The following is a 9,598-nucleotide window of genomic DNA, read 5'->3' as shown; positions in this document are numbered from 1 at the left end:
TCACCTGTAACACTTCAAAATAACATGCTAAGGTTTAATAAGTTGTAAGGAATATACTCTGAGCCCTGAGCAGTGTTGTGCTAATAAGAGACGTTTTGTGTGTGCAGTGAACCAGTAAGTTTTGTATTTCATAATTTATTGAGTTTCTATTATCCTTTCTGACCTGCGTTAAGGAAGCCATTAAAGTGGGGAGGAAAAACTCCCTTTTAACAGGAATATCTAGACATGAGTGATTACTGCAGTGGGGCACTATCTGTGCTATCTATAAGAAATGTTAGCAACAATAAAACTCTGAGGATCAGGGCTCCATTTCACTCCAGTGTTCAGTGGCATTTTAAAAGAGTGAATACCGACGCTGAATGTCTTTGTAAAGCAAAAGCACTTTGTTAGCCTTTACAGAGCAAAGCTATGGATCAATGTGCAGTGAAGAAAAATCGAGGTGGCCAGTCTGTCCTTTCCTAACCAATCACAGAGCTCCTTACATTGCACCATGTGGCTAATTTGCGTTTTACTGATATTGCTGGGCTGCTGTCAATCATTTTGTCTTTATATTACAACAGAGCATTGACCTTTAACCTGTTTAATTCATACTGAGTATTTAAAAAAAATGTATTGTCATAATAAATTCTGCCTCACTGAAACACCATTTTGCATTAGCCTCTATCACCTGACTTGTCACTGATGATATCACTGCATGAGCAGGCGGGGGGGTGTAGGTGAAGCTCGTGAAGAACAAAATTCTGTACGAGCGGATGCAGTGAGTCCAATAACCAGGGGTAACTGGAAATAAGGTGTTGTAGGTTGGCTTCCACAGTGTAAAGAGACGCTTCTCCCTCATGCTCTAACAGCTGGTAAATCAATTTAGAAGCAGAGTCGATAACGGCCTCCTGAAGCTCCCTAGGTGGGGTGACTGCCGCTGGATCCATATCTGGCTGGTCCGTACTGTCACGGCGGGTGAGGAGAGCCGTGTGAAAATAATAAATGAGGATCCAATCGCAGGCAGTAGTGGAGAAGTGAAGGTGGTTTATTGAACACAAAAATAAATATGGACAAACAGCAAATGGAGCACGAACTAAACTAGACTGGAAACAACTAAACTACAGAGCACAAACACACGGGTGAGACATGGTGGACACACAGACGGACCAGCAACTACAATGACAGAGGACACGACTTAAATACACAGAGAAACACAGGGGAATTACACACAGGTGGTGGACACAGCTGGGAATAATCAACAAGACGAAACAGAGGTAAAACTGAACACACTCACATGAGACGCAGACCTTCACAATAAAACAGGAACAAGAAACCATCACACTAAGACGCAGACTCGACATAGAGAGAGAGACAGAAAATGACACATGGAACTAAACTAAACCTGCAAAAACATGACAACTCAAAATACTGGGTCAAACTGACCCAGAACCGTGACAGATTTTCTATAATGTTTTGCTTGAGCATGTCCTGCTTTTCTGTAATGTTATTTCTACAGTTTTAGCAGTTCTTCTCGAGGGAAAGAGAAAGATGTAAAAATCTTATACGTTATATATGTTAAATAACATGTGTAGTGCTCACATGTAATGCAGATGTTAACTTTGATCTAACCAATAAATCCTGATTGGATGTTGTTAGCGTTAGCACTTGTGTTTGCTTCCCTGCTGTACAACAGCATTACCAAAATACAACTGAAGAAACAAACTCAGTTATGAAAAGTTTGTGTTCAGTTTGCAGTCGCTGAAAATAATTACACCTTTGGGAATGACATGGAAATGATTTTGGTGTAGAAAAAAATGACAAGAAATCAAAAATGAAAGTTATCTCGTCTTTTTCTTTAAAGAGTAGCCTACTGCAGAGCAGCAACACTGACAAAGACCACTGATCAAAATGAATACATCAATTATTGATCAAAGAGAAAATGCATACTACCACAATGCATTGTTATTGCATCTCAGTTTCTCACCATCACTGATAATCTGACGTCTGCTGGACCTCAGGAATCGTCTCCATCACCTCTCTGTGAGGAGCAGAGAGCACTCGTGCTGCACATCCCACCTGTGTGCTGTGTTTACGTGAACCTGAGAGCACAGCTGTAGTGGTGACAGTGAATGTAGCGTTGGTGTTGGACACACTGACAGTGTTGTACTGTGAGAAGCTGAGGTGTTGTTGTGAGACACTGAGTGTTACAGTGGGAGCAGGTCGACCAGTGGCTGAACAGGAAACAACCCACTCTTCAGCAGAGTTTGACTCTCTGACATCAACAACAGGTTCATGCAGCTCTGTGAAGGATCAGGAGATATAAAATAAGGAGTATATTGTTAAAGATAAATTGACTTCTAACACATGTAACGCATTAAGGTATTTCTTACCATAAGGATGTGTTACACGATTTATAAACCCCCAGTTTGTTAATTATTTGTTCATTATTCATAACTATATACTTAATTTTTTTAAAAATTAAGTGTTTTTGGTCAAATGGAATTTCTTTTTGGGTAATTTTAGCCCCTTTTAGCCCTCTGCCAAAATGTTTTAACCTTTCTGTCTCTAACAGTAAAACATCGTTCCTTTATCTTCTGTGTCTGGTGTGTTGGTCAGGATTAGCTAGCTTGGCAAAAAGTTCACATTAAACAATTAAAGTGTGTTACTGTGAGGTGTGTGTTCGTACTATGAGTCACAGCTCGAGTTTTCTTGCGGGTGAAGGTTTTTCACCTCGCTGTCATTCTTGCATAAAAGTGTTTGACCCCTTCAGAAAAAAAAACGAAATTTGGGATTATTTTTTGTTTTGTTCATTGTGTGTATTTGTTTCTACTTTTTACTTTTTCTTTTACTGTGTACAGCACTTTGGTCAACCTGTGTTGTTTTTAGACATGGTTATTGATTGATTGATATGTCTTTGATTAAAATACAGCCTACTCCACATCCTCCAAGTTACAGAGAAGAGGAACCATCTGGGGTGAACTTGTGCACTTGGTATTGGCTGTCATGGTCCCTGTGCCTCTCCGGCTCGCTCATGTTGGCCACAGGTTTGTTTTGTTTTCTCTCCTGCTTCCCTGGGTGGAGCTCATTGTGGGCTCTCACCCTTGGCCCACGTATCTGCGGTGATTTCTACACCTGTTGCTGATCAGGCGGCGTCCCCCTTGCCTATTTAACGCTGGGGCACGGAGTATTCGGCACTGGAATGTTGAACCTCCCATGTTCGTGCTCTCAGCTCTCCTAAGACAAACTCTCTCAGTGTTGTGTGGCGTATTGATCTAATTGGACTCTTTGTGTTTAGATCTCCCCGGAACTGGTGGCAGACCCTGACCTGTGATCCCTGTGTGTGTCAACATAAATGGAAATTGGAGCGAGAGTGGCTGTGGAGAAGCGAGTGTGCGTAAGAAGAGGAGTGGCGGAGTTTGGGCCGAGTGGGGAGCGACTGTGGATTCCTTCCCCTGGAGCCCTGAAGCCCTGCCCCATTCACTGTATATACACATCACTGTGGTTTCCCTTCTGTGTTAATAAATTGTCAACCCTTTGCTTGCCAGAACGCTGCCTGCGTCTGAATCCATCTGTTAGCCCTGACATTGGATACCTGGAAATCAGTGAAGGGACCATTAATGCTTAAACTTGTACACAGGTTTGAGAGCAACCACCCAAAAGCTTCTGCTAATAAACACTAGTCTGTGTTTGTGATGCAAATGTTTCTGGCTGTGTTCACAAACATTTAGTAAGGTGAGTGAGGAATATTAATACTTATTATTAGATCATTAGCAGACTGTAGAACTTGACTGCACGCCAAGGTGGCAGTTCAGCCATTTGATTCATGTTGCAGCAGCTCATGAGTGAATGAACATCGTGCAATAAAAGTACTTCTAGAAGTACATTTTTGCAAAAACGGACATTGTGGAGGAATGTAGGGAAGACACGAGGGAGCCCAATATTTTACTCAAACGTTAATCGCTGCATCACACAACTGAACATTCAAAGCGCCAAAACCTAACCCTCTCACTTCCCGTTACACTGGGTACGAGTGGAGCTACCTGGTGGTATGTACTTACATTTATTTAAATTTACTTGAGTAGGGTAGAGTCATGCTAATGACCTAATAATTTTATTCAGGTGTGTTGCAGCAGAGATACATTTCAAAGCTTCAGGACGCTGGCTCTCAAGGCCTGGAGTTTGACACCCCTGCTTTACACAAAGATGGGTTAAATCACAGTGCAAAGAATGAATGAATAAATGAAATATAAAAAATAAATAATTATTAAATAGTCTTACACATCAATGTCATTGGTTGACTTTTGAAGTATTTGAATCCTTATTGGGTTCCCTGAGTGACAGAAGGATTAAAACACTTTAAAATCAGTACTGAAAATATGTGCAGACATTACTAGATAGATTTAGGGTTAGAATCAATAAATCACTATCATGTTAATAAGATAAGACACATTACAAAACGACATACTAGAAAGTGAAAAGGTAACTTTTCTTCAAGCAGCATAGTGGAGCAACAGAAAAAGACAAACCCCAACACCAGCACTGCTGCAGCTATTACAGTGATTGAGGGAAAATCTGTGAACAAAACAGAAAAACGTGACGCTGACCAACAATAATACATCACTCATGAAGTACTGAAGTCATTGTTATTAGATCCCAGTCAAATTTACCCAAGTATCATCCGTCTCTAGTCTAGTCTGTGGTATACAGAAAGAGTTTCTCACCACCAACAGATGTTTTTTGGACCTCAGGAATCGTCTCCATCACCTCTCTGGGAGGAGCAGAGAGCACTCGTGCTGCACATCCCACCTGTGTGCTGTGTTTGGACATAGATGGAAACCTAAGCTAGAATAACACCCAACTAAATCCTAACTAATAATGGCAACACAAGAACTAAGCATATATTCAATATAATATAAGACCTCCAAAAACACACACAGTGAACTCAAAATACTGGGTCACAGATCCAGCCCCCGACAAATAACGCATAATAAACAGACAACCTGACAATGAACAAAAGGAAAGTCACACAATATATACATAGAGGGATGATAAGGGAAGTGGAAACACATGAGGACACAGCAGGGACAAATTAGATGTGATGAGACAGGAGAAAGCAAAACTGAACACACTGAACACAGGACACGAGACTGTCCAAATAAAACAGGATACAAACTAAGAGACACGGCTCAACACACAGGGACCGGGGGCGAAACAGACATGGCAACACTGAATGAATCACAAGGAGGGGAAACATCAACAAAACACAATGATGTGACTATGGCGACTATGGAGGAAGACCAAATACAGACGGGAAATTATTTTTGATAAAAGTAATATTAATTTGACTAATGGACAGGCAGTGATAAACAGCAAACATACTGCTTAGCTTTACAGTCTTTGTTTTATCATCTGCAACTCCTGCAGTGTGAAACAGTCTTGGTATGTCAAACATAAAAACATTTTAGATACCGCTTCATCAGGTTACTTATATATACCGTATTTCTTCATCAGAGACTCTATAATGTATGAAACTAAAAGTGTACACCTGGTTTAAAGAGTATTAACTAAATAAGAACGTGACAACTTTCAGTCATTAATGTAGCAGAGACAGAGTCTGACTAAAGGGACATCACAGTGAGACCTGTTTGATCTGCAGACACAGTCTCTCTCTACTAAGAGTGTGTTTGACTTTAATTTTCACACAAATGATTCAGCTCCTCCAAACCCTCCAACAAACATTTACAAATGCTTAGAAACATTTTGTGTTTCTAATTACTAATGTTCCCCAGCCCCAGCATTCCCACAAATCTGTCTGTTTCCTTTTTTTAAGTTTCACTGTCTGTCTTCTAAACTTCGCTGATGCAGCTGGTCGTCTTTGTGTGAATCTGCGTGTGAAGGTAATCGAATCAGTATGTATTTTTTTCTGATATTATCAGCTGTGTGCAGCTTCGCTCCAGCACAAACCATAGCATTGTTCATGATGACAGATATGAACGAGGTTGACTTGTAACACCGCAGTTATGTGAGCCGTCGTTTGTAAGCCTCTTAAACTTTCTTGCACTTTTACACAACGTTTTATGGTAGTGCTTCTTCTTCTTTGGGGATGTTTGTTCAACAGACTGAAAAAAGCTGTAACATATTTTTGAAATATATTTAAATTGGTATTTAAAGGACTGTAGCATATTCTAATTAGATTTATGATACTGTGTTAAGACAGTAAAATTGTGCATGTGTGTGTTTGTGTGTCTGTCTGAATTTTGCTGGTACTGCACTGATTGATGATCGTTGATGATCCACCTGACTAGTATAAATTACAGTTTTATATAACAGAACAAATTTGATATCTGTAAAAATATTTTTTAAATTCTTGCTTACTAGCTGACACTAAAGTTTTAACTGATTTCCCTTCTGGGACACCCACACTGTGTGCAGTTTCATCTCAGCCCACTGTGTGATTGCACATTAAAGGACATTTCTCCCCAAATTCAATAAGGTCAGTGGATTATTATAACAGCGTATCAACAATTCATTTAAGAAATCCTTCTTAGTTATTGTCATGAAAATCTCAGTGGATTCTTGACTTTGCTCGTCTACTCCACAGCCTGGATAGTTTCATTTCAAACTGCTGCCGTGTTTCTGCCAAATTAAAAAACAGTTCTACTCAAATTCAACAAGGTTCAGTTAATAAACAATGATTAACAAAAGATTTTGTTCATATTTCATTATATAATTCTGATCCATCAAAAATATTCCTTCTTAGAATAATCCTTTCTCTTATTGAAGATCGATTTATTTTTCTCATTTTGGTCATTCCTATTAACTCAGCCATTTCCTTAATCAATCCCACACCACCACCCCCAAAACCATGGGAACACAGAGCAAGGAAAGCACAAAGTACACAAGAAGGCGGGGACAATAAATACACACTGGATAATGAGACGAGAGGCAACGGGTGAGAGACATGATGCAGGAGAAAACTACAATAGTCACAGGAAGCAACAGTTGAAACAATAAAACAGGAAAACATGGAGAACAAGGCTTAAATTACATAGAGGAGAACAGACTGGACAGGGGAACATGAGATAGATAAATGCAGATGAGACTGAGACACTGATGGGAACAAATCATTAACCAAATGGGGGAAGTAAAACTCAAAGCTAAGTTCACAAGACATGAGACAATAAAAAAAGAGGAAATGATACACAGAGACATACGCAGACATGTAGAAAACAGAAAGGAAAATATAAGTGAATGGGAAACATGACAGATGGGGAAATCAGACAATGACAGACAAAGGGACATAACTGAAGTACAAAAAGGGATCACAAAAGCAGATATTTAGTGTTACAAAACCAAGAAGACAAACTACAATATGAAAACAGGGTACATGGGATATAGTAAATCCTAAAGCGAACTATTAACCATCCTTATATACATAGAGCCAAACTAAAACACAAAAGACTCTCAAAAACAAAAAGTGTCATGGTCCTGGGTCATTTTGACCCAGCATTTTGTGTTTCCTTGAAGTTCAATTTTGTGCCTTGTGTTTATTCCGATTTTGTATTAGTTTAGGGTTGAACCTGAAGTTTGGTGCTCTGTTCATGTCCCCGTGTTGTGTTGTAAATCAGTCTGTGTGTTTCCTGCTTTACTTTGAAGGCTCGTGTCCTAGAGTTCCTGTTTTGTTCTGAAAGTCTGTGTCTGTTATCATTGTGTTCAGCTTGTCTCCTCCGGTCCTCATGTGTATTAGGTTCAGCTGTTCTTCCCTCCTGTGTGTGATTACCTGATTACCTTGCGTGTGTATATTTAGTGGGTGTCGTTCTGTGTTCGTTGTCGGCTCGTCTGCGTTCATCTGCATTCATCAGTCTATCTCTGCGTCTCTCTGCCCCGCACCCCTTTTGTAAGATTTCAGGTTTGCTCTCCAGTTTCTCTCAGTTTAGGTTTCCGTTTGTCATTACGCCTTCGTTGCCTGTTTTTTTGCCACTGCCACCTTTGTAAATAAACGTCACTCGTATCATCAGTCACTGCTGCATTTTGGGTCCTCCTTTTCCTCCACACCACACGGCTCACTCCGCCAGCCGTGACAAAAAGGCATCACAAAACCCTGAGGAAAAAAACAACGATCCTCCATCCATTCGCTTATCCTTTTCAGGGTCGCGGGGGCGCTGGAGCCTATCCCAGCTGTCATAGGGTGAGAGGCGGGGTACACCCTGGACAGGCTGCCAATCTGTCGCAGGGCCAACACACAGGGACAGACAACGATTCGCACTCACATTCACTCGCACATTCACACCTAGTGGCAATTTGGATTATCCAACTAAATATCCCCACAAGCTGCATGTCTTTGGACGGTGGGAGGAAGCCGGAGTACCCGGAGAGAACAGCGATCCTAACAAATAATATTGCAGTAGTTGGAGATGAAACTTTGCGGACATGTAGTAAATGGACTGATTCTTATATAGTGCTTTTCTACTCTCCTGGAGTTTTCAAAGTGCTCTATACAACAGGCCTCATTCACACAAGCACTTCTAAACACAAGTGCAAACTAATCATCAGAGGGCAACTTGGGGTTAGTATCTTGCCCAAGGATATTTGGCATGCAGGCTGGGGAAGCCAAGGTTTGAGCCACCAACCTTCCAATCAGCAGCTGATCTGCTCTACCATCTGAGCCACAGCCACCCACCCATCACAAGTGGGTGAGGCTGGTTCTGATATGGTGCTTTTCTACTCTGAGCATTCAAAGTGCTTCATACAAATGACTCATTCAAGGACTTTTCCTGTGCAGAAGAGTTTTCTATCTTGGGGTTAGTATCTCGTATCAAACAACCACCCTTCCAGTTACTTCGTGACCTGCTCTAACTCCTGAGCTACAGACAGAAGAGGAGTTTGTTAAGAATTTTATGACAAATGTCAAAGTTTTTTTTCAATTGTTTATTAAATTAATCTTATTAAATTTGAGTAGAACATTCCTTTTATTTCTCTGAAACCTTGCAGCTTTTGGTGGTTAAACTGCAAATATATAGAGAAGGTAACCCAGAGGAAGAATGCACAGAGACTTTAAGGTCAGCTATCAAGAATCATTTTTACGCATTTTGATGCAATGTTATGATATTTGATGTTGAAATTGATTAGAAATGACTAATTTCATTTCTACAGAATTATGCAGTGTGGGTGTCCAAGAAGATGAATTCAGAATTTCATGTCAACTATCATATATGATTGAATACAGAACCTTCATACACCTACCTGAAACCATTTAAATGACATTATTGAGCTCCTTCAAAGTTTCTCCGTTTGAACAGAGTTGTTCTTTAATTTCTCGTGTCTCAAGCAGTTTGAGGTGAAACTATGGATGCATGAAAGAGCAGCTGAGCCAAATGAGAACTGAATTTCAACTATAAAAGATGATTTTCAGAAATATTTTACATTTTTTGAAGTTATTTTAGATTTGAATGAATCATGAATGAAGAAGCATTACCAGAAAAATTAAGAAGAAAAGACAACTTGAGTGAAAAACAAATGACACTGTGGCTTTATTTCTGTTAACTTCCTGAAAATCATGTGTGTTGTTATGTGTGTGATCAGCAAAAAGGGATAAGAAGCAGCACTACCGTAAAACTTA

The sequence above is a fragment of the Aulonocara sp. 'chitande type north' Nkhata Bay genome, linkage group LG3 (assembly GCF_057382095.1).
Source record: "Aulonocara sp. 'chitande type north' Nkhata Bay isolate Kocher_YH1m ecotype deep benthic linkage group LG3, A_spYH_male_GT1.1, whole genome shotgun sequence".
Classification (NCBI taxonomy): domain Eukaryota; kingdom Metazoa; phylum Chordata; class Actinopteri; order Cichliformes; family Cichlidae; genus Aulonocara; species Aulonocara sp. 'chitande type north' Nkhata Bay.
The sequence above is the reverse complement of the archived record's forward strand: the minus strand, read 5'-3'. Positions refer to the sequence as shown.